At 42.7% G+C, this 26,652-nt stretch overlaps 1 protein-coding gene, 1 long non-coding RNA gene and 1 pseudogene across 40 annotated transcripts in view; 1 reads left to right on the forward strand and 2 right to left on the reverse strand.

The window, feature by feature from the left end:
• KALRN (kalirin RhoGEF kinase) overlaps positions 1–26,652 on the reverse strand; it is a 694,928-nt gene that overhangs the window by 554,466 nt on the left and 113,810 nt on the right. The window lies entirely within an intron of this gene.
• LOC141409720 (uncharacterized) lies at positions 10,893–13,369 on the reverse strand. The gene is made up of 3 exons (XR_012431629.1): positions 13,136–13,369; positions 12,142–12,875; positions 10,893–11,463 (listed from the first exon to the last, which is right to left on the reverse strand). It is a non-coding gene; the product is annotated as an uncharacterized lncRNA (long non-coding RNA).
• On the forward strand, positions 20,308–21,054 carry LOC107128980 (large ribosomal subunit protein uL30 pseudogene; annotated as a pseudogene).

The raw sequence follows: 26,652 nt of genomic DNA on the forward strand, positions 1-26,652 counted from the left end.
AGGAGTAATGCCACACCAGAGAGGCTGGTCAGGGGGCTCTGACAAGGTAAAAAGGCAGGGATGGGTGGAAAGGAAGAGATGCAGACAAGAGGTTGTAAAGGGTTACTGGGTCTAAAACCTAAGATTGAAAGAGCCCCAGAAGAGAGAAAATCATGAAAAAATTCAAGATTTTAGGTCTTGAGAAAGAGGGGCAATGCATCTTGAAGGAGAGGCTGAGTTTAATTTTAGACATGTTAAAGAAGATATCCACATAGGGTCTCAGAGAGGACAGCTAGAGAATAGAGGCTGAAATCTAAAAGATGTGAGCAAGGCAGCCATATCTGTGCTGGGCCTGGAGAACAGGCCTGGACACTTAGCTGTACACATTTCCACATCCTGGAGAGCGGGCCTGGACCCTTGGCAGTGCACACAGCACTAGGTGCTTGGGGCCTCCAGGCCTGCGTCTCCCATTCCTAATATTTCTTCAGCATCTTGAGTGCAGAACACTTGGTCTGTTGATATTCCATGTGCCTCAACATACATAACACAGGGCACATGGGAATGTAGAACCAAAGCCTCTCCTGGATGCACACGTGGGCTGGGCTGTGCCTGCCAGCTGCAGGGCCCTACAAATCACCTCATCCTCCACATTAATTTTTTATGACAATAGAAGTCAAGCTGGCCCAGGGATATGGGACACTGGTCCTGCCAGCTGCCCCTTTGGAAGGACAACACAAAGGCCTCACATGGACTGACCAGGCATTAAAGAAAGCCCCACTATGACTTAAATTCTGCTACTGTTTTCTCAATTCTGAAGATGGTGACAAGCTTACAGAACCCGAGCTATCCTCAAACATTTTCTCCTGCCAAGGATTATAAGAGTTGAAATCAAGAAAGGAAGAGCTCTGACAGACACAGCCTTCCCTCCTGTGGGAAAGCTCTCCTCTGGATATGCTCCATTGACAAGGGGCCTGGACAAGTCAGTCCTGCTCTGTAAGGGGAGAGGAGTTAGCAGAGGCTCAGCTCCAGGCCACATGCATAGGCGCCTGCAGGGAATCCTGTACTTATGCCCTCCTCCTGGGAGACAGATGCGATTAAGGACTTCTGGGCACTTTGCCAAATGGCCTGACATCCTGGGGATGGAGGAATGGCCCAGGTGGCTCGAAGAAGGGAGCTTGGCTTGGGAGTTTCTAGTAGAAAGGCCCAAACCTGAGGGCAGATTGGCAGCAATGGACAAGCTAGTGAGCCTTGTGCACAAAATGGACAAATGCTATACATTTTTTTTTTCTTTTTTTAAGACAGAATCTTGCTCTGTCACCCAGGCTGGAGTGCAGTGGCATGATCTTGGCTCACCGCAACCTCTGCCTCCCAGGTTCAAGTGATTCTCCCGCCTCAGCCTCCCAAAGTGCTGCAATTACAGGCATGAGCCACCGTACCTGGCCCAAATGCTATACTTTTAAAAGTACCCACCTCCCTGCTGCAGAAAGCCCATGGAAGTACCAGGAATTTTTTGGTAATGATAAATGGTGGGGCATTTTGTATCTCATGGTAACAATAACAGGTTTTATATATTTTCTTCCATAGCTCCTGGAGTGAACCTCATCCCAGTCTATCCTGATGGGGATTTCTGAGGCCTTGTCCTGATCTTTCTAGGTAGCCCTGACACATGGCCATTCAAAAGCACAGGAGCGGTGGCTCACACCTGTAATCCCAGCACTTAGGGAGGCTGAGGTGGGCAGATCACAAGGTCAGGAGCTCGAGACCATCCTGGCCAACATGGTGAAACCCCGTCTCTACTAAAAATACAAAAATAAGCTGGGTGTGGCGGCATGAGCCTATCATCCCAGCTACTTGGGAGGCTGAGGCAGAAGAATCACTTGAACCAGGGAGTCAGAGGTTGCAGTGAGCCAAGATCACGCCACTGCACTCCAGCCTGGTGACAGAGCGAGACTCGGTCTCAATAATAATAATAATTTTAAAAAGCACAGGAAACCTTGGTCCCTTTCCTCGCACTCCCCCTTCTCCCAGTTATCACTATAGGCCAGGAGGCCAAGGCAAAAGACAAACAAAGTAGAGGAAACTTCAATACAATGATTTGTTGACTCTCTACATTCCCCTCTCCCCTATCTCCCAAGTAACTTCAGATTAACCTCAGCATCATTTCTGCAAGGCCTAAGAAAGAGTCTAAGAAAGAGTCAGTGTTTACTCCCAATTCTGTCTGTCCTTTGTTCACCACATCCAATCTGGAACACCCAGGTCCATAATCTAGCCATAGGCCACTATATAGGCTCTGTTCTCCCAAGCTTTCTCTTTTTAAATTTACTTTTCCTTTATCGAACTTAGTTTAGCCATTATAAAAGCAATACATGTTCATCATAGAAATTCTGAAAAAACAACAAAGGAAAGAAAATGACCTAATGTCTCAATTCCACCTCATTCTCCATATATTAACCACAATGTTTTTAATGTACTTCCTTCTAGTCTACTTGCTGTAAATTTTTCTTTCCACCATCCCCTCCCCGCAATCACCAATCTGGACCAGACATTCTGGTTCCTCAGCTCTTTCACCAACTAGTTGTGTGACCTTAAGCCAGTTATTATTTAATCTCCTGAAGCCTAATTTCCTGACTAGGATGATGATGCAGGCTGATTGCTGCAGCTCTGTTCATTCCTATTATATCTGTTTTCCAATGAACTCTTTCACTGAGATTAATAATCAGATTGGTCAATGAGGAAATAGGACTCAATTTATAAAAATCTACATAAAGCACAACTTTAAAAAAATACAGCCATTGAGTCCCAGGAGATGGGTCATTAAAAGCCTGGAATGGTCTTACCCCATTACTTCCTGTGGACAGCAGAGCCACAACATGCAGAGAGCACAGCATTGAGAGGGTTGAGAATAACTACAAAGCCACCCTTTACTGTGCACTACACAGGCCCAGGAACTCTCTATGTTCCAGGGATGCCCCTGGCAAATTTTATTCTCCTATTCTCAACAAACTTGCAATACAAAATTCTGATTCCTAGGGTACAGATACGAAAAGCTAGGCTCAATAGGTTCAAAGCCTTGCCCAAGACCTCAGAGCTAGAAGGCGCAGGGCCTGGCCTTGTGCATCCAAATCTTACACCCTTGTCCTCAGCAGTGACTGGATTCTCTGTGCATCATTTCTGGCTATTCCATCCAGCACTCTGGCAGAATTTCTTGTTATCTGGAGCAGACTTTCTGGCTGGTTTTCTTAAACTCCCTCCCTCTTCCTCCTTGTACATTTATCCGACTGGGATAAGCCCTGCTCACAGCGATCATGACAGAGTAAGACAGGAAGACCTTAGGAAACTCACAGCCTATTTGGCCAGCAAGCCAAGGTAAGGTGAAGGAGAATAGGGTAAGGGTGGGACAGGCTGATTCAGGAGTCGAAATGAGAGGCCTTGAGCTCATGCTACCCTTGGAGTTGATTTTAACTATTATTACCTATTGTTGAATGAATGACTCCTCAAATCAATCATGCAAAATAAATATACTTATTTTATGGATAAGGAAAATAAGATTCAAAGAAGTCAAGTAACCCACCCAAAGCCACATAGCCAGTCAGAACTAAGACTGAACTGGCTGAATCCAGGTCTGTCCACCTCCCAAAATCCTGCATTTCCATTCCTCCAAGATGCCTTTCTCACCAAATATCCAAAAACCTATGGAGGTAGTACAAGATCTGCGGAGAGAGAGCTTAGGACACCCATCAAAGCCCTTCCCAGGACCCCCAGGAAGATGATTTTATTCAGGGACTCTGAAGGCAACTGCTTGTAGTTATTAAACCATCTGCTGAGAATCCAAATTCTAATTTGATCTCCACAGGCAGGAATTCCTCAGGGAACATGTAGTTCAAACTTAAGGGAGGATCAGAAAAACAGAAGTCCTTCTGTGGCAGGTTGTTTATAAAGATAGCCAAATCAAGTCCTTCTATCCTTATGTGCCCGCTCCTTTACAATGTGACTTTGCCTTTTTTCCCACCAAGAGGTAGGGTCTATTTTGCTACCCCCTCAGTCTAAACTAGCCCATGACTTGCTTTGACCAATCCAATAGAGCAGAAGAGATGCCGTGTGACCTCTAGGCCTCGACTTCAAGAGGTGTTGCAGCTTCTGCTCTCGTCCTCTTTCAACACTTCTGCCATCATGTAAAGAAACTCAGTCTGGTCTTCTAGTGGATAAGATATCACAAAAAGATGAACAGAGAGAGTTATTCAGTTGATGACCAGCACCAATTCCCAGACTTGTCAGTAAAGCCATCTTAGACCATCCAGCCCCAGTCAAGCTGCCAAATGACTACAGCTAAATGAGTGACTCCAGGTAAGACCAGCAGAAAAACTGCCCAGCTGATGCCACCTCAAGTTGCTAATCCAGTAAGCAAATAGTTGTTTCAATCCACTAAATCTTGGAGCCTAATTTCCCAAATCATCTTACATAGCATTACCCCATCAATTCTGAGAACAGGGGTAGCATCAAGAAGGTAGAAATGGGCCAGGCGAGATTGCTCATGCCTGTAATCCCAACACTTTGGGAGGTCGAGGCAGGCAGATCACTTGAGGACAGGAGTTCAAGACCAGCCTGGCCAACATAGTGAAACCCTGTCTCTACTAAAAAATACAAGAAATTAGTTGGGCATGTTGGCACACACTTATAATCCCAGCTACTTGGGAGGCTGAGGCATGAGAATCACTTGAACTACACTCCAGCTCCAGTCTGGGCAACAAAGTGAGACCATGTCTCAAAAAAAAAAAAAAAAAAAAAAAAAAACGTGGAAGCGGAAGAAGATTATAAAGTATGTCTTAGCCAAGCAGCTGGTGTTGTTTGTGCCCTGAGACTCTGCAGGCTTCAAAAAAACCCCAAGACTGGAGCCAGACAGCATTAAGAAGTCTTGATTGCATAAAGAAGAATCAAGCCCAAGGGCCCATAAAAATGAGAGACATTTAGAGCTTGCTTTTATTGATCTACAACTTCTCTGTGTGTGCTCAAGAGGAAAATGTCTTCTCTCATATATCAACCTATTGGTCACAGCCAACAACTCCCTGTTGCCTTTTAGAAGAATTCCAAACTCCTTAACCTGACATTTAGTGGCTCTGAATGATCCAAATTTAGGTCTGGGGTTCTAATCCCAATACTGCCACTTACTCACCAGCCATGTGACCCTGGGTAAGACACTTCACATCTCTGAGTCTCAGTTTCTTAATAAGTAAAACTGGGATTTTGCATGCATAGATCATGCAGTTGTTATGAAAACTAAGATGACATAAAGTGCCCAGTACTATACCTGGCACACAGTGGATGTTGCAAAGCTCCTTTCTAATGGTTCAATACCCTTCATCACACTCAGAGAAGAGACATTCCTTCAGAGAAAAGTTTGCAAGATGCCAGGGAGGAGCTAAAGGTTCCTTGGGGTAAAGCCATATCTTAAAGCCTTGATGTGGTTGGTAAGGAATCAGAATGATGGACTGGGTCCCTGTGTTATTTGTTTTTGTTTTTTAACCACACATCCCAAGTACATCTATAGCTACCTAAAGCTTTGCCACGGTATTTTCTGAGGAAAGAACTCTGAAATGCTCTTGGTTGAGTTTCAACCAAGCCAGCCCTCCTCTCCACCTTAGATTCTCACATCCAACAATGGGCATCTGCCTCTTGTATTCAGAACATTGATCCTACACGTGAACTGATCTTACTTCCTTCTCTAGTTTCCTTAGTGGAAAAAACCCTGTTATCCTAATTTCCATAGTCCCACTCCAGCAAGTCACTACTCCCACGTTCAGGACAACTGACAGTCCCAGAGAGAACTGTCCTCTCTCTCTTCCCCTGACTATTCCCTTATTTTCCACTGTCGATAATGACTTCTTCCCTGTGTCTCTCTCACAAACACATACAGTCACATTCTATAGTGAAACAGGAAATTGAACTGATAGAACTACATCTCCATCAGAGACCAATCAATGCCATTGATTGGAACAACATTTCACTAGACATGAGGCACCAGGGAGATGGGATCCTCCTTCCCTCCCCCTAAAGTACACACACTGCCCCTCTGTCAATCCCTGGGATTCCACTGCACCAGTAGTTGCAAATTACCTGCAAGTATCAACCCCTATACAGCTAGAGCCCACAGGTGAAGAGAAGTTAAAGCTACCAAAACATCAACCACTGGCTCAGGATTAAAGAGAGATGGGCAGTTCCATTCCTGTGAGCCCTTACCCTGTAGGGAGATCCTTCCTGATCCAGTTAGCCAAATCCACCCCATCCCCACCCTATTTTCCAAACCACCAGACAGCCAACAATCTTAGTAAAATGCAGTGGTTTCCATTCTCTAAGCATGGACTCTCCATAGTCACTCCACCATTCCCCTCCAAATCACAGCACTGACCCCTCAGAAAGGGAAAGGAAATAATTTATGTGCCTCAATGTGCAAAGCCTTCCACCACTATGTGTTCATCACTCATTCCTAGAACATCCTTGAAGGTAAGGCATTATTTCCAGTTCACATGAGTAAACAGAGGCTCATAGAGTCCAAGATAACACAGTCAATAAACAGGATTGAGATCAAGGTCCATGTGACTCAAATCCCATGTCTTTCCACTCAAGAGTCAACATTTAGAGTTATGATCTCTTAGTATATACTCTAAATATACTTGTCTGTGTTTGGGTGTTTGTCCACTCATGTGCCTTTGTCACTGGTTCCTATAGCTCCCAGAACAGTGCCATGTGCTTGGAGGCAGTGTTGACAATGAAGACACATGGAGATGCCTTCCAAATCACTCCCAGTGTCCTCTTCCATGAGAGGCCCATTGAGATCTAATACAAACCTGAGGCATGTGGCTGTAGTCACCACATTTGGTGCCTTTTCTACAATATTTAACATAACATATTGTCACAACAGGAGTTAAAACTATGATGCAAAGACATGAGAGGAAACACAGGGAAAGCTGATCAAGAGATATGCAGAGAGGGTAGAGTCACCTCTTCTATGAGCCTCATCTGGGAAAGTAGTACCACTGAGCCTCTCCCCAGGGAGATTCCCTTAGTTTTTGAACTTGGCTGAGCCACTGATCCAGGCCCTCCCAGTGACTCTCACCAGCATTCTAGGGACTCCCTTCAAGCCAAGGTAAACATGACTCAAACCAGCAGAAGCCAATATTGCTTGCTCTGCCCTGAACTTTCTCATAGTGTCTCTAACTCAGGTTGCCAGAGCTTGGACAAAATAGAGAATCAGTTGCCAATGGCAACCAACTTCATTTTGATTGGCTTAGAGGGATGGAAGTCAAGGAGGGTCCAGGAGCAAGTGGCCTTTCTATCTAATGCATTCACTTAACAATCATCTTGCCTTATACTCATGTAACTCTTCAACTTGTTAAAGGGCTTTTCAGTATCATTTCATCGTCTCTTTCTCTCACTGCAATTCTTGAGGTGAATGATGATCTCCTCAGGCAGACAGGAACTCCCTGCAGTTGTTTTGTACTTCTCCACCAACCTCAGTACTTTTGGAAACCAAAAACCTTTTCAGCAAAGGAAGAGCAGGAATATGATCTTCCCAACACAAAGTCACAGAACCCCTCAGCCTTAGAGATGGGTGGGTCCTTAGCAGCTCTGTAACTATACAACTCTCACCTGAGGGCAGGGGTGCACTCCAAACCGGTACTGTGCAGTAGAACTTCCTGGGATGATGGAAATGCACATATCTGCTCTGTCCAATTGAGAACTGTACTGGAAAGAGAAGATGTGTGCATTTTGATCACCTGAAAGGTAGCTAATGTGAGTGATAAATTGAGTTTTTAATTTTATTTTAACTAATTTTAATGTTAATAGCTACATGTGACTATTGGCCACTCTATGGGAGAATACACTCTATGGCATCCCAACCAGACTTTGCTGCAACAGTAATTTACTACCTCAATTTGATACACAGTGTCCACAAAGAGTGTCATGCAATTTTACACAGAGAATACCTGTTATCTGTGCTGAAAGAATTACATGATGAAAACACCTTTTGCCTAGAGTTTGAATGTTGATCACTTCAATAACAAAATGCTTACGAACTCTTACAGACTGAGCAGGTTAGAAACAGAGAAGCCACTAAAGACCATCTAGCTCAACCCCTCTATTTCACAGATGGGAGAACAGGCTTGCTATATCTTTCTCCTTACAGATGCTGTGTTCTCTGGAGAGTCCAGTGCTCTTCCATACTTGCTCCCAATGCTCCCAATGTTTCTGACAACTTTCCAAATTATTCTCTACCTCTAGGTATCCCAGGGCAAGAGCCAAGCTAGGGAGAAGGAATTAGAACTGCCACCACCATGACTAGCAACCAGTGTCCTGCTTAACAATTTCACGGGAGCCACAGGTCAGCAGTAAAGTGCAGGTATCTAAGGGAGCCCTGGGCCCAGTCGCTCAGGCAGAGCCCTGCAAGGACACAGGGTTCACTCTTGGACCACCCCCTCCCTCCTCTTTACCTGTCCAGTCACCTATTTGGAAAGTCCCCAAATTTATTATTATTATTTTGTTGTTATTATTATTATTATTATTATTTTGAGATGGAGTCTTGCTCTGTTGCCCAGGCTGGAGTGCAGTGGTGTGATCTTGGCTCACTGCAAACTCTGTCTCCCAGATTCAAGCGATTCTCCTGTCTCAGCCTCACAAGTAGCTGGGATTACAGGCACACACCACCACGACTGGCTAATTTTGTATTTTTTATTTTAAGTAGAGACAGGGTTTCACCATGGTGGCTAGGCTGGTCTCAAACTCCCAGCCCCCAGTGATCTGCCTGCCTCAACCTCCCCAAGTGCTGGGATTACAGGTGTTAGCCACCACGCTGGGCCCTCCAAATTTAGATGTTCAAAAAAACATCTGTTTCCTCTCACATTGGCTCAGAGCAGTGATGTCAGTTTAAATTTGGGGCTTCTAGGCAAAACTGATTTCCAGAGGAATCCCTTTCCCTTTGGTATCTGCTGAACGGGACTCCTGGAGAGAGGGCGTCTCTATATAGGTGTGGGTCCTGGAAACAAAGATTTTTAAATTAGGGAGAGACATAATTTTCTTATAAAAAGAAAAAACATATTTTTTTCTCTGCTTTTTAAAACTGGAAATTAAGAAAATGTAAACGTAAATCAGCCTAATTTTTATGAGTATTATTTGAGCTCTTTGGTGGTTCTGCTTCTGAAGGAGAAACATCTAGGAAACATCACTCATGAAGTACTTAATGAACACCATCTTTCCAGTCACTACACTAAGCATTGCACTATCTCACAGGGGAGACAATCTTCATGTGTTCAATATTTGTTAAGCCCCCACAAGACAAAGTTGCTATCTTCATAAAACGTACATTCCAGTTATGGAAGGCTTACAAAAATCATGTGTACAAAACAACAATATTACTTGAGATACTACAAGTCCCACAAAGAACACAGAAGCAGTGGGGTGGGGTGTGATGCTGGGATGGTAGAGTGGGGGACAGGCTACTCTAGCTAAGATGGTTAAGAAAGGCCACTTTGAGGAGATGGCATTTGAGTGAGGGCCTGAATGCTGGGGAGGAGGCAGATGGGAGGATGAGTGGGGGAAGACACCCCAGGCAGAGGAACCACATGTGCAAAAGCCCTGAGATGAGGACAAGCATGGTATGTTTGAGGGTCAGGAGGCTTGTAAGGCTGAAATGAACAAGCAGGAAGTGGTAGGAAGAGAGGTTTGAGAAAGAGGCCATGGTTCAGGGAGAGGACATGAGAAAGAGATCATGTGAGGCCTTACAGGCCAAGGTAGGTACAATGCGAAAGCACTTGGGCAGGGGTGGGCATTAAGCCCAAGAGACATGAGCGAATGTAGGAATATAAATATGTACAATGGTGGATAAAATATTTACAATACAGGAAGAATGAGTGCAAGGCAGGCCATTACAAAGTACAGGAGCTATGCTAATAAAGAAATCTATACTGTAGGGAGGGGTTCAAGAAAGTCTAAGCCTCTTGGGCCATGGCATTCCAGGCTACAACAGAAGACGCAAAGATGGAGCAGTGTGAAATGACATGTGTGAAACATGACAGCACGTTGGAGGGGACCACATGTGGTTGCTATGGAGGGTGGATAGGTACGAGCTATTCATGGGAACCATGCATACATCAGTCTTGGGAATTGAATGTATTTTGTTTTCAATCTTGTCTCTTTAAAATACTGGTACCCAGGCCCCACAACAGACAAATTAGATAAAAACTTCTGAGGGTGGGAGGGCAGACACTGGCATATTGAAAAGCTTTCTAAGAGACGCTAATGCGCAGCCAGGGCTGATAACTGCTGCTACAAGCATTAATTTGAAGGACCCTAAAAAATTTTAGATAAGCAGCAACATTTATTTCTCATAACAAATTTTTCTAAAGATTGTATTTTATCATTCAGTGAAGTATAATATGTTCAAGCAACGATGACAGATTAATTACCTGTGTTTGTATTTAAAACTTTGAACAATGTTACAAATGGAATAACAAGTTTCCATTCCTCCTGACCTCTGGCTCCTCAGTTTATAAGAAACCTAGAAACTCTGAACAGAAGCAACCTTCAGCAATAAGAGCTAATAGATTTTACAGCCAGAAGGATACTTCAGAGAGCCCCCCTCATTTTACAAACATAAGGAGAAGCCAGAGGGGTACTATAATCAGGACAAAGATGCCTGGGTTTAGCACCGAAGGTAGAGCTGGACTCCAAAGATAGAGCTCTCTCCACAAAACCATTCTGCTTCTTGCATGTGACTAAAATAACAAAAGCCATCCTAATGTCTAGACTTGGACATTTTCTACAATATTAGATCATGACAGATCACTTAATTTTAGAAGAAATGAAATATAAATATAAAACAGAAAAGGGATAGGAAAAAAGAAGTCCAAACTAATCAAATACAGTTTTTGGCAAATATAACTTTATTTTTCAGGTAATCCCCTTAGTTAGTAACCTCTATAGTTACCGCTCCTTCTGATGTTTTATTTTGATATTTCCATAGATTTCTGTAAACTGAGAGTTTACTCAATGTATGACAAGTTTTCTATAGGTGCATAATTCCTGTTCAAGGCATATACTTCAAAATGTAGACCCACATCTTTCTCCAGTTTCCAGAAAATAGAGAGTTTGAAGCATCAGACACAGAAGAGTGGGTTTGCTCCCATGCTGCAGAAGGCATTTGCAGGACAAAATTCCCAGCTCTATTCTAGAACCAAACACCTGAGGATTTTTTGAGTTTATATTTGGAAATGCCATTCCAACCCTGACGGCTTGAAATATGCTGCTTGAAGATGTGCTAGGAAAATATGGCAGCAGCACCATCTGCATTTATACTGCCACCTTTTAGCCCTGGATCCAAGATTTATACAGCAACAATGGTCAACTATTTGGCCTTGTCCATTTCTTCATGAAGTCTTCCACTTTACTTTCCCCTGGCAGTGCACAGAGATTTTATATGCCGCCTAAATTGATCTGAAACAGAGGTAAAGGATGTCTCAGTCAAGGTCACTGTCCAACCTGGATGCAGTGATAGCTATAAAAACTGACTGTATACAGTTAAGCGTGTGATCTCTGCAGTAAATCCAAAACACAATGCTTCTTGCTACTCCAAATGACCACAGAAAATGTTGGATTCAAGCTGGACTGTTTGTAAGCTATGAAAGCTATGACAGCCCTCAGCAGGGGACAGATGTTGCAACTGAGTCAACAGTGACTTGGCCAAGGTTTGGTCATGCAGAGGTGGAAGCAAATATCCAGGCATTAAAAATCAGTCAGGTGGCCCAGGAGCAAGATTACATACAGGGCAGTTTGGAAGGAGAAAGAGAGAACTTGGAAATTGACTCACAGCAAGCCTGTAGTGAGAAATACGAGCGAGGTCTATGGTAAAGAGCCACCCAGCTCAGTGTCCTGTTGTAATATTTATACATTTATTCTTCTACCTTTATATCCTTTCTTCTTACTTCTTTATGCAGATCCATTCTAGAACCTATTATGTGTTCAACCTATTCTGTGTCCAACAAAACATGTATTTTCATGTCACTGACAGATTTAGGCTATAGAAATGCATGCCCTAATGCAGCATTAGATGGGGACATTTTTTCTTCAAACTGCTTTCACATTACTTGCAACGTGATTTGTCAAAATAGATACCTTAGGACCTCGTCTCTGTAAGACTTCACATACTCTACACGTGTTGGTTCCCTTATATCTTCAATACTTCTGGAAACACAAAAGCTGGCACAAGTGTCATTATCACGGAATCCATGGCTCCTTCCCTCTGTGCAAGTGACCAGCCATCTGTTGGAAAGTCTTGTGCAGCTGCCTGCTTTTCATGGATGCTTCCACTGCCTGTTCAACATCCTCACTCTCCAGGCTTGCCAAGAGTGTCTTCTGGACCCTGCGGCTGATGCTCACATGAAACCTTCCAGCCAATGAGCACTTTCAGACACTCATACTAGGATACCAAGAGAACAGAGTGCTCTTTTTAAAAAAATCCTTCTCATATTTCAAACATCATCCTATCTATGAAGTAAGTGTTGTGAATACGGCTAAAGGGATTTCAGGTGTCTTGCCTTTGTTCCCTGTGTGGTCCTGGTGAGGATGCTGTAGTTTCAGAGACACCAGTAGTAAACACTGGGAATTCAGAGTGCTAGAAGGAGGTACTGGTGTCATCTCCATCACGGGCCTCCTCTCACTCATGAAGAAGTACTTAATGTCAACAGCCACTTCACTTCCTACACATGAAGATGCATTCAGTCATCCTTGTCTCCTTTAGATATTCATATATTGTTAGATGGCATTTGGAAGTCATGTTTATTCTTCTCACTTGAAATAACCTATAGCGAGGAAGGGGCTGCACTGTGCAAGGAGGAGTTTCCATTTTGCTAAGGAGGAAAAGGATAAGACTTAGTTAGTGCCTCTCTAGGTTCTAGACAATCTTTTCCATTGTATATAAATCTGATAATGGCCCCTGCACAGGGCAAAGCACTATTCCAGCTCTGAGGGCCTCACCTCAGGACTAAGACCAGGTGTTTTGACTTTGCCTCAGAGCAGGGATTTGTGATTTAAATACATTATGGAAATATGCCACTGGAGCCAAAACAAACTATAATATTCAGAGTTCAGATAAATTTTAAACTCTTACCTTTCAGCGAGGAGACATTGCTTTTTTTCTTTGTGAATCTCAAGTTGAGGGGCCAAAAGAAGTTGAGTTCCAAGTTCCTTCCAACTCCCACACCTTCACACTGGCTCTCACTCCTGCCTCTCCTGACCACGTTAAGGCAGTGAGCTCTTTTATAATCTCCACAGGCTCCAGCAAGCATCTATTCCACCTAGACTTTCAATGCCTCATTAGGAAGACTGGGACCTGTCTTCTAACCTGTGGAGCAAAATTCAACAAGAAGCAGCCCACAATGAAGGCACTGAATTTTTCCTGCCCCCAACCCCCTCTTAGGAAACTGGCTGCCTGTCGGAAACACAAGTAGCCATAACATTTGAGAGCTGTGCCTGCCTCTGTATGTGACTCAAAATCATCTGGCACCATGGGCAGTTCTACATTGAACACTGTTCTTCTGCTTCATTTTCTGGGATGATTTAGAGGAGGTACAATACATGTCCCAGTATTTAAATCCCAAACCATAAGTAGTTTATTTTGTGATGAAGTAAAACAATTTCTCAATCCAAAAGGCATCTATCTTTCAACCCCTTTCCGAGTTACTTTCTGGGCCTTCAGCCTATGGGAGACTCCTCAGAAATGCAGATACCCTCAAGCAGTATTCATACTTATGGTTCTGATCTTCAAAAGCACCTTGGAGCTTAAGAAAGGAAAAAACTGGGGGTGATCCTGTAAGGCTTTGATGTGGATGCCCACAGGCCTGGGGAAGGAATGATCTGGGAGATGTGCAAATAGTTCTTGCTTCTTTCTGGGAGCAAAGTCTGGCCCACAGGACCAGGGTCCATAATAACATGAGACATTTTTAGTAACATACAGGAGGCCACAGGAGATTCACATGTTTCTGTATTATAGATGCAAATCTGTTTTCACCTTGACCTACCGGGATAAGGAGTAAATTGGGAAACAAAGAAAAAGTAGTGCTATGGTAGGAGAACAACCTTGAAGGCAGGGGTAGAGGGGGAGAAGTGATCTCAGATCATGTTATTAAGTTCAGCTTATAGTTCATTTCTGTTTCAATTATTGTGACATAATTTACTCCCTCCCAAAAGAATTTCTAGAGCCATCCAAAAGCACTAACAACAATATATTGTGTTGAGTCCTGGTAACCGGTCCTAATTCCTTACAGTGATTGCAAATACAAGCATTCACCACAAAATGTTAATAATTGCTCTGTAATAGCTGGAGTGGCAAATTTACTCACATATCAGCTTTGTCCTGTATGTACATTACTTTTTTGGGGGAGGGATAGAGGTGTGACTTTTCTGTTATGGTAAAACAGAGAGCATATACAATTGACCATTTAATCCATTTTTAAGTGTACAGTTCAGTGGCATTCAGTCCATTCACATTTTCACATTGTTGTGCAACCATCACCACCAGCCATCTCTAGAACTTCATCATCTCAAACTGAAACCTTCATTACTTTTCACACAGTATGCGAGCTTCCCTCAAACCCCAAAAGATTAAGACTCCATCTATCTTCCTTCTCAGTCCTTGGAGAACTATAGGATACAATATTAGACAGCATTTGGAGGTTTACAAAATATTTTTCCTCAATGCTCACATAAACTTTGTAAGCCTCCTGTAAAAGGGAGAAGACCAAGAATCCAAGAAGGGGACAGACTTGCTCAGACAGAGCGCTGACCATATGGGGATCCAGGGAAGGCTCCCAGCGTGCATCCCATTATCCCTCACCATCTCCGACACTGAGGAGGAGAAAGAAGGTGCTGGAGTGGCGCCTAAGGAAATCCTCCAAAGGCCAAGCTCTCTCTTACCCCACCCTCTGCCTGAAGTGATGCCATCTGACAGATGGTCAGAGCTGCCTGGTGACCCAGAAAAAAAAAAAAAAAAAAAGGCCATTTTCTTACACATCATTCATTGCAAAAACCAACTGGGTCATTTCACACTTCCTTTCCTTCTCTTCTCTTTTCACTTACATCAAAGCAAACCCACATCCCATCCACTTTTCCACAAAAGCACCACAGTACACTCCCCATCACCCTTCTCCCTGCACAGACCTCTTCTATTCCTGATGATCATTCTAACCAGATTCCTTCTTCATAAAAACGTGAACATTCAAGCGATCCCATCTGATGTGATTTCTCCCTCCTGCACATTGCAGGGATGGCTTGGCCCATGGCTTCCCATCATGCTGAGGCTGCCCTGAGTGCTTGATGGGCCCCTCCATCCAGGGCAGCATGGAAGACATGGTCTGTTTTTCTGTGTATCCTCCGTTCCTCTTACAAGAACACCCGTCATTGGATTTAGGGCCCACCCTAATCTCGTAATTATATCTGCAAAGACCCTATTTCCACGTAAGGTCACATTCTAAGATTTCAGGTAGATGTGAACTTACAAGGGACATTTATTCAACCCAGTACACCCATCTTCCTTCACCAAGGTATGTCAAATTCAATTTCTTGCTTTCTTTGGGTTTTGGTTTCAGTTTTTCATCTAGTACCTGCTCCATCTCAGTCCTGCTCATCATCACTGCTATGCTGGAAACCGTTCTGAGAATCCTGCTTCCACCTCTCCCCATCCCCATCAATACCTTTAGTCGTCACTTTAAAATGGGTACATGAACACCAGGTTAAGAAGGAAATGATGCTAAATTGTCCAGAGAGAGTTCATTATTTCAAGCATTCATCTCTCCCCATTTACCCAAGAAATAGCATGTGTTCATCTCACATTTTGCCGTGGACTGGAGGGTCTAACAGTTACTGCCCTCAGGTATTACATATCAGAGAAATGGGCTACTGCATAGCCTGCGGAGCGGAGGAGGCAAAAGGTAACCAGTTAACTTTGAAAGAGATAGAAAGTTGGAAAAAAAAAAAAAAAAAGGCCAGCCAGGTGCAGTGGCTCATGCCTGTAATTCCAGCATTTTGGAAGGCCAAGGCTAGTGGATCGATGGAGCTCAGGAGTTCAAGACCAGCCTGGCAACAGGGCAAAACCCCATCTCTACACAAAATACATATACAAAAAATTAGGCATGGTGGCACCTGCCTGTAGTCCCAGCTACTTGGGGGGCTGAGGCAGGAGGATCACTTGAGCCCAGAAGCTCAAAGCTGTGGTAAGCTGAGATTGCACCACAGCACTCCAGCTTGAGTGACAAAGTAAGACCCTGTCTCAAAAACAAACAAACAAAAACGAAAGAAAGAAAAGAAAAAGGCATGTGGGCCAATGGTTAGGGAGGTATGGCATAAGCCAAATACTCAAGGAGGAACTGAATTTGAGCAGATGGAGGTGAGCTCAGAAGACATGGGGAACAATCTGGGGAAAGGCATGGAGGTACAAATAAGCCTGGAACTTTTAGGGGACTATGAGAAGACTCCATCTGGTCTTGGGTTTCACTGCAGAGGGCAGGCTTCATCAGTGATAAGATTGTAAAGGCAATTGTTTGTAGATGTATACCTGATCCTATAGGGCCCTGAGTCCAGGCCAAGAGGACCCATTAAGGGGTTCTAAGCAATTGGGGAGTTTGACTAAGAGGTGTTCAGGGAAGCCAGACCTGGTTGGGTGTGCATGATGGACTAGGGGGGGAGTAGGAGGATGGCAAGGAAGACCTGGCTGGAAGCCCAGTTGAGAAGACAGGCTCCAGAGCCAGAGCTTTATTTCTCCACCGTCAGTGGCCTTGCAAAAGCCAAGTGAATCCCCATCCATCGCCATAATCTTCCATCAGACTCTGCAATCAATATAGCCATCCTGACATGGCTAGGGGAGGGGGTAGCCTGGCTGGTCTCCAGCCCTTCTTTCCCATTAACATGATGAGTTGCAGAGGGCATGTCAGGGATTGCTTTCAGTGAATTCTAGGAATGGAGATCCCTTTGCATAAAAATCTCCAAACAGGCAAAGAGAAACTCAACAGTGTTTTGCAAATCAACACATGAATGCCTCTTGGGGACAATGGCCTCTCCAGAGAGGACAGAATCACCATCTCAGCTCAGATCTGGCTTCTACTGATACACTAGCCTAGGACTGGTGCTGGCATCTGAGAAGTAATGAAGAAACACTCAGTTCAGGCACCACTTTATACCAGAGGCCATCAGATAAGCAATTATCATCTCCTCGGTAGACTGGGTGCTTCCTGGGAGAAGTGGGCTGTCCAATCCATAAAGTTCCCATCCAGCTCCTTCTAGTCACCAGGCACAAGCCCAGAGGAGGCTGTAAACACACTCCCATCTACTCCACCCTCCTCATTCAGCCACAAACATCCCTGCTTCAGGAGCAGAGGGTGGGGTGGAGGTGACACAAAGCAGGCAGAAACAAACCCTGGGTGTGATGGGTAGGAAAATTTCTGAAGTTTACAAGGCACACCTCTGAGCCTCTCTGCTTAGCTCAGTCTATCCTAGGAGAAAGATGGGCAGGAAAAGGGGAGCCCCGAGGAGCAGAAGAAAAACTGACTCTAATGTTTCCTTTCTCCTTAACAGTGCTCTGTACTCCATCACAGGAGGTTCCCACAGGCCCCAGACCCACAGCCACTGCTGCCTGGCTGTAGAGCACCTAGAGCAACAGGCCTCAGGAAGGAGCTGGGACCAGGGGCACTTGCAGGGGAAAGGGGCAGAGGTGGAACTTTCTGAATGCAGCTAAGACAGAGGGAAGAAAAGACACACTCTCCTCTTCTCCTCTGCTGGGCTGGAAGCTCAAGCTTTATCAGAAACATTATACAGGACAGCAGTCCACAAGGAAAAGGACCCTCCTGCAGATGGTTTCCCTTTTTTTAGTGATCAGTGTAATTTGAAAGACATAACTTCTACCCCCCTTATTTCAGAAAGGGATGCAAACAAATGATCTATTTGTACTAAAACTAAATTCCCTCTGCATGTAACCTCTTAAAGGTATTTATACTTTGCATCTGACTCACACTTTTGATGTGGAAAAGTTTTATTAACATAACTACTTATCCCAGCCTACTCCCATTGGGATTCATGGCTCTTGCCCAAAAGACATTTCGGGTATTTCTATGTTACCTTAAATCCTGGCAGTGATTAGTGTTTCATGACAAGCACATTCACAGATTCCATGAGAAACGCCTGGCTGTCTTTGGGTTACAATTAGGAAGTGAAATTGGAAGTGAGAAGCAGCCCTGCATGAACAAAGAGCCCCAGACTGAGGGTCTGGAGATCCAGGACCCTATCCCACCACTGCCTGTGTGGTCCAGTCACTTGCCTCCTCAGAGTCCTTGTCTGCAGAATGACATTGCTGGCCGAGCACAGTCCTTAGTTGTCTTCCAGCTCTGACTTCCTGTGATTGTAAAAGAAGTTTAAAAATATCTCTGGAGAGAGAAATCTCACAGTATTATGTAGTCATGAAAAGACTGAACTAATGGCATCTAATATATCTAGGTTCCGAAAGTCTGTGACTCTATTATATACAATGGTTTTTAAATGTGCAGAGATTAAGAAACATAAACACAAAACAGAAGAGTCTCTTTAAAAAGCTATTTTAAAAGAACAGACATTAAAGAGCCTAAAATAGCCATTCTGTGTACATATAGAGCAAACGGGTGAACAAGATCAAAATTATACTATGTCTAGGGTGGCAAAGGCTTGTAGTGACTGGGATTCTTTCCTGATGAAAATAAGGCATGACAATTGTGGGGACATTATGCCACAGTCCTAACTCCCTGTCATTGTTATATCTTTTGTCATTGGGCACAGGAAAAACACAGGACCCCAACACATGGATGGCATTACACGAACAAGATTAATTCTCTCTTGACAAGTGCACTGCTTTGTCCTGAGATCAATGGCAGATCCTGGGGCAGCAGCAAAGCATCTCAAGACACTTAAGAACGTAGGACTTCAGCTAAGTTGGAGTCTTCCTGGTTAACAGGACATGGATTCACTCAAGTCAAAACAGAAGTTCAAAGTGGGGTATAATACACAGCAGACAGATGAGATTCATTACAAAATACTCAGCTAATATGGCGGGGAATAGGAATGAGTAAGACTTGAGGTCAGGTGATCAAGCATTAGTGAAGTTTGTCAGGCCCCAAGTTTCAGTAGAGACTGTTAGAGGTAAACTAAGTCTCTCAAGCACTGGGAATAGACGTTGAGTGCTAATACACAGAAGGTGCTCAACTGCACTTGTTCACCAAATGGAAACCTACAAAAGAAGCTGTTGCTCCAATGAGGTTTGTTGCTGAACAATGTTTCTCATTCACCACAGCCAAGACTTTAGGGTCAGTCCCAGGAGAGAGACGCAGAGGTGGAGGGAAACTCCCTGAACTTGAAGGTGCCTAGACCAGTCCAAGTTCCCTAAGAAGAAGGATTCCACTTCATATCCCACCCTGAATCTGGCTGATGGAAGGAAGCTGTATTCTCTGGATGAATGAGGGCTTGGCCAGAGAGCTGATGTCCTCCATAGGTTAAGCTGGATGGGGCCCTTGGATGGGTGCCCATCTATCTAAGGAGACCCTGCCTTATCAGCATCCCAGAACCGGATGAATCTTAGAAATCCTGAAAGATTTTAGGTTGCCAGAAGCAGCTGGAGATGAACAAAAGGCCCTTCACAGAGTAATTAAAATAAGCAAGAAGGTAAAGGCTCTGTGTGTCTAATTCTGCACTCTGCTGAGGGAGATGTGATGGATGAACCCCAAGAAATGGGCATGAGCCAAGCCTGTTTCAAGAAAAGGCTTTCCTTTATTGTGAGAACTGGCATTAAGCAAAGTAATAATCATTTTCAGTTGAATCTTGTGAGAAACTGAATTTAACTTGAAAGTAGGTATTGCGTTTCTTTAAATTCCATTTCATATGGTTCCACTCCATATCCATCTTCTAATGGAGAGGATAGTTTCTTAACCATCTTGTTTGTGAACTGTCTATGTGTTCATACTATGATTCTATTAAAGTCATTTTACTTGGAGAAGGATATTTAAACCTAGTCTGTGGGGCAGTGAATCTGGAAATTTTCTGGACCTCTGATCCTGTCCTGGCCTTTCTTAGTCACCCCTGCCTGTGCCGAGAGATTAGTCATGTATTTAGTACAATCAAGGTAGAATCAACTACTTGGTGGCACCTCTGATTTATGACAAAGGTGACATTTTAATGCTGTGAGGAAAGAATGATATTTTCAATAAATGTCTTCAAGTCTACTGATGACAAAACAGGAGAAAAAAAATCTCCTTTTTTCCAGCTGGAACCATGGAGAGTATAGAAGAAAAGAAGAAGAAGGAGGTTTCTGTTGTGCCAGAAACCCTTAAGAAAAACAAAGGAATTTCGCAGAGCTGAAGATCAAGCGCCTGAGAAGGAAGTTTGCACAAAAGATGCTTCGTAAGGCAACGAGGAAGCTTATCTATGAAAAAGCGAAGCACTTCACAAGGAATACAGGCAGATGTACAGAGCTGAAATGTGAATGGCCAGGATGGCAAGAAAAGCTGGCAACTTCCATGTACCTGCAGAACCCAAATTAGCGTTTGTCATCAGGATCAGAGGTATCAATGGTGTGAGCCCAAAGGTCTGAAAGGTGTTGCAGCTTCTTCGCCTTCATCAAATCTTCAATGGAACCTTTGTGAAGCTCAACAAGGCTTCAATTAACATGCTGAGGATTGTAGAACCATATCTTGCATGGGGGTACCCAAATCTGAAGTCAGTAAATGAACTAATCTACAAGCGTGGTTATGGCAAAATTAGTACGAAGCAAACTGCTTTGACAGATAACGCCTTGATTGCTCCATCTCTTGGTAAATATGGCATCATCTGCATGGAGGATCTGATCATGAGAACTACACTCTTGGAAAATGTTTCAAGGAAGCAAATAACTTCCTGTGGCCCTTCAAATTATCTTCTCCATGAGATGGAATGAAGAAAAAGACCATCCATTTTGTAGAAGGTGGAGATGCTGGCAACAGGGAGGACCAGATCAACAAGCTTATTAGAAGAATGAACTAAGGTGTCTACCATGATTATTTTTCTAAGGTGGTCAGTTAATAAACAGTACCTGCTCTCAAATTGAATGAAAAATAATGATAATAACCTCTCTTTCTCACCATACACTAAAAGCATTTCCAAATGAATTACTGATCCAAATGTGAGAAGTAAAACAATAAAGCTTTTAGTAAGAAATACTTAGAGTAGACAAAAATGTCTTAAACAGGACACAAAAAGTACTAAATATAAAAGAAAAAAATGATAAAGTAGACCACATTAAAGTTAATAACATATGTTCATTTCATCAAAATGCATCATAAGGAGTGTAAAGGAACAAGCTACAGACTGGAAGAAAATATTCATAATACATATATTCCACCAAGGACTCATATTCAGAATGCATAAAGAACTCTTACAACGCAATAAGAAAAAGGCAGATAATTCAATAGCAAAGATGAGGCAAAAGACATGAAGATTCACATTACAAAAGAGGATATCCAAATGGCCAATAAACATACGAAAATGTTCTAGACTTCATTAGCCATCAAGGAAATGCAAAAACAAAAACATAACGCCCACAATGTGACACTACCACATACCTAGCAGAAAAGCCGAAATGGAAAAGACAAATAATACCAAATATTGGCAAAGGTATGAAACAATGGGAAGTCTTCTATCTGCTGGTGAAGATATAAATCATTACAACTGCTTTGGAAAGCTTTCTGGCAGTGTTTATTAAAGCTAAACATACTCATACCCCATTGCTTGATATTTCCTCTTAGGTATATACTCCACAAAACTGGGTGTATATATTCATCAATAGACACATACAAGAGTGTCCATAGCAGCTTTATTCATAATAGCCCCAAGCTGGAAACAACCCAAATACCTTGTACAGTAAGATGGATAAATTGTGGCATATTTATACAATATAAAAACAAATGGCTATACACAACATGGATTAATCTCACATACATAACACTGAACAAAAGAGGACAGACATAAAATAGTGTGTATTTTAGAATTCCACAAATACCAAGTTTCAAAACAGGCAAACTAATCTATGATGCTGGGAGTCACCATAGAGATTACTCTTGAGAGGAGGAGCTAGTGAACGGAAAGGGACCCTGCGGGGGCTAACGTTCTGGGGTGCTCATAATGTTATTGATCTGTGTGCTGATTACTCTAGTGTGTTCACTGGGTAAAAATCCACGGAGCTGTATACTTAGAATTTGTGCACTCTTCTGTACACTTGATAGACTTCAGTGAAAAGTTTTTAACATGAAAATATAAACACAAACTACATTTAAGGAATAAAGTCCATGTAGGAAAATTAAAAATCCATGAAAACTGCTTTGCAAACTCAAATCTATAAATGACAGCAAAATGGATAGCTTCTAATTGTCCCGATTATTCTCTTAAAATGAAAAATTTGCATTTTAATTTATTTAGTATCTATGTCCCACTTTCAAAAATAATTTGAAACCATGTTCTTATTTGTTTAACAAATACACATTAGGGCTTTTTAGTTTTCATTGGAAGCTTTTAGGACATCAAAGTTGTTCAATTTTGCTTGGTTTACTTTTACTTTTTTCCCCATGTTAATATATGGGTTTATAGAAATACAATTTTTCTTGGCTAACACCCTCTAATGAAGATTAACAACCCTAATATTTACATAACCAGCAAGCAAATTCAGCTGAGCAAAACCCAGTCCACCCAATCAGGATCTTTGGAAGGCTGCAGCCAGTGGCTGTAGTTCAGGTTTAACAGCTTGGCATTCATTGGAAAGGGAAGATTGGGAGCAATTATTTCAATAACCCAAGCCAAGAAACACAGCTCTGCTATTCAGGAAAAAGAGGGGGCCACAGAGACCAAGTCTACTTCCAATAGAACGGAACCTGACTGGCTAGTAAAAGCTGATGCTTCCCTACTCTGCCGTGTGCATTGGCTTTCACCTCTTCTGGAGGAAAGCTTTTGCACGGGACAGATGGTTCTCTTACATTTTTATAATGCCCTATTATTTTCAAAGTTTCCCAGATACTAATAGCATCTGAATCTCATACTCACCTTAAAATGAAAATAGAGAAGATTAACATTATCCCCTTTTCATTGGTGAAAGAACTGAGACTCAGACAGCTAAGAGACTCTTTAAAACAACATGGCTGGCAAGTTCCATAGCATGGATAGAACATATTTGTCATGTGTTCTGTCCTTTGTACCATGGGGTCTTTTGGCTTCTCTCCAAGCCACTTAAGAGAATGAGAACCCATTTCCAAAACTAGGAAAAAATTTAAGCTAGGATTATTCGACATTGGGCAGCAGGCAAGCTGGAAGCTGTGCCACAGTCAAAGGAAAGGACAGCATTCATCTTCAAGATCATGCACTATGGAGGCACTAGGGGGTACAGGGAGATAGGAAGGTGCCAGGACTTCTACTTGTAGCAATGGTTTGAATGCCTGAGTCTGACTCTACTACAAAAGGTCATCAGCAATGGTGGAGATTCATCTGGGCAGGCTTTGCTACAGACAAGGAACTGACACCTGTGGGTTTGAGACATACAAGTTCTGAAATCCATTCATGAACACAGTTTGGATTCTGCTAGGGTTGCATGTCGCCAATAGCAAACAGCATAAAGAGCACTGGCTTTGGAGCCTGCCAGACCTGGCTTTCAGTCCTAGCTCTGTTTTTCACTCAATGTGTGCCCCAGAACAAGTTACTTATCTGCTCTGAGTTTCAGTTTTTTTGGTCACAAAATAATAATGATAAAATATACCCATCAGAATCATTGTGAAAATTAATATAATAATAATATAAAGTTATTGGCATATAGTAGGCAGTAAATACATTTTTGTTCCTTTCTCTTCTCCCCGATTAAAAATGATGAATTTTCTGTGAGCTTTTAAAACACACAAAAGGAAGTTTCTATCTTCCTTGCCAGCCAGAATGAAATAAAAACATAAATCATTTAAATGCATACCTTACAGGTAATCATATATGAATATATAATAACCTTCTCAGGTGGCCTAATTTAAGAACCTCGACCTATTTTTTTTCCTTTTTCACCTGGAAGTAATCTGATTAACTCAGTGCATGCTTCATTTCCTGGAATAGAAATTGCAATAATCTTCTCCTTAATTTCAATAATTGATTAACATGACAAAAACATGTCACCTATAGTCAGAATCTAGCACCCACAATATTATCTAGAACTAATGTTTTGATGTTGCCAAAAGCTGCCTGAAAGAAAAGCATCTGATTTCCAGGTTAACTCTAGATGTTCCCCTGGGCAAATTCCACAGGTTACACAGAAACACTAAGAGAAGGGGTTTCATACCTGGCTGCCTATGACCTTCCTTTAAAAAGCAAACACAGTCTTTTCAAAGTCTATAGGTGTTCTTCCCTAAGAAAGTTTTGCTGTTTCCTCAAACTCCATGAAGACTCCTCCCATAAACTGGTCTCCCTTCCCAGTTATCCTATTTCTGTTCATAAGCACATGTTCTTAGAATCTCAGAAACAAGAAACTGAAAAAGACTTCCATTAAAGCCATCCGGTCTAGTACTAAAAAAAAATGCATTAATCATCCCACTGAACCCCTGATGGTCTGCTACTGACTAAACACAACCAGGAGAGGGGAGCCAACTACGTCCCTGCTGCATTGCTCCCATTGTTGGTCAAGTCCTTCTACACATCTGGGTGGGATGTTTCTCCTTCCATCCTTCCCCCATTCACTAATCCCAGCTCTGCATTCTAGAGCAATAGGGGACAGATAAATCTCACCCTTCTTCCTCACTAGAGGCCCCACAACATGGAAAGCACCCATTATGTGTGTACACAGGTTTTATACTCTGAATCAAACATTCAATCCAAAAAACATCTGAGGATCAACTGTGTGCCTCACACTGTTTTAGGCACTAAGACAGGAGATGTAAATAACACACAGCATCTATATGTAAAAAGCTCACAGTAGTCCCTTAGAACTTCTGCATATGACCTGGCTTCTAGACCAACCACCCTCTCCCTCTTCCAGATACACTTTGGCTTAGTGATGATTCTCTTAAAATGTGATTCTCAGGATATGGGAGCAAAACTGGATGGATGAGTCTGTGGATTATTTCCTAGTTCTGATATCGTACTACAGTTATACAAGATGTTAACAGTGGGGGATGCTGGGTGAAGGGCACAAAGGACTTCCATGTATGTTTCTTTGCAACTGCCTATGAAGCTATAATTATTTCAAAATAAATTTTTTCTAATGGATGGATGAGATGCCACTAACACAAGCTACTGACAAAACAATTCAAAACCTAATAAAAGGCCCCAACTAGGGTAGCTCCACCTACTCAAATATTTCTTGAAATAACACAGAGGCGAAGAGAGAGCAAGAGCTGACAGATAAAAGTCCATACTCTGCCTCTCCCTAGGAGGCAGAGCATCTTCTATAAGCAAATGCTCTGCCATGATCTGAATCTGCAGGGCCTTCTCCTCATTCCTATTCTGCAATGTCTGGATGGGCAGAGCCTATTGCTTGTGATCCCTGTCACCTGGAGGGGCTGCATGGAGTGGGGAGTTATAAACCATTAGGCTTTGGAGTCCAACACACCTGGCTTTAAAATGCAGGCCCACCACTCACTAGCTGCGATAGCCTGGGGACCTCACTTGCCCTTTTCAAGCCTCTGCAAAACAAAGATGGTGATGAGCGCTATTATCTCACATAGTTTTGTAAGAGGAGACAATAAAATAATTTATATAAAGTACATGGTATAGTTGCAGCATCCACAAATAACTCAATAAATATTTGTTGTTTTAGAGCCTCGCTCATGGACAAGTTCTAGGATTCCAGGATTTACTTATTCCTCACCTTTTTTTTTTTTTTTTTTTTTTTTTTTTTTTTTGAGACAGAGTCGCTCTATTGCCCAGGCTGGAGTGTGGAGGTGCAATCTTGGCTCACTGCAACCTCTGCTTCCCAGGTTCAAGCAATTCTCCTGCCTCAGCCTCCTGAGTAGCTAGGATTACAGGCATGCACCACCATACTGGCTAATTTTTGTATTTTTAGAAGAGATGGGGTTTCACCATGTTGACCAGGCTGGTCTGAAACTCCTGGCCTCAAGTGATCTGCTGCATCGGTCTTCCAAAGTGCTGGGATTACAGGCATGAGACACTGCGCCTGGCCCTTACTCCCTTTTTAACATCCGATAGAACATCTGCCCTTTCCCCACCTTCTAGTACCTCTCTAGCCTGCCAGGATATATCAGATTTCCACTCCAATACTTCTCCTCAAGCCATTTGCAGTGAAAGACCAGTTTGATTTTTTTTTCTGCTTTTATTCTAATCTGTTATAGACTAGTGCTTTAGTAAAATATAATAAAAATGAATTACCAGTGAAGTACAATTTTAAAAACAAAAGTTCCAATTCTTTAATTTTTAGATTCAACAGACATAAAATTACTCTGGCAAATTGCTATAAAGTTTCTAAATGCTTCCTTTCTATTTCTGTGCTCCTCATTACTGACTGACAACAAACGGTTGGCAGAGCAGTTCCATGGACCACACTTTAGGGAGCACTTCTCCATTACCTCCCTTCCCCAAGCCTGTAGGAACCTTACTTTCAGTGAAACA

Source organism: Macaca fascicularis, chromosome 2 (genome assembly GCF_037993035.2).
Source record: "Macaca fascicularis isolate 582-1 chromosome 2, T2T-MFA8v1.1".
Classification (NCBI taxonomy): Eukaryota; Metazoa; Chordata; class Mammalia; order Primates; family Cercopithecidae; genus Macaca; species Macaca fascicularis.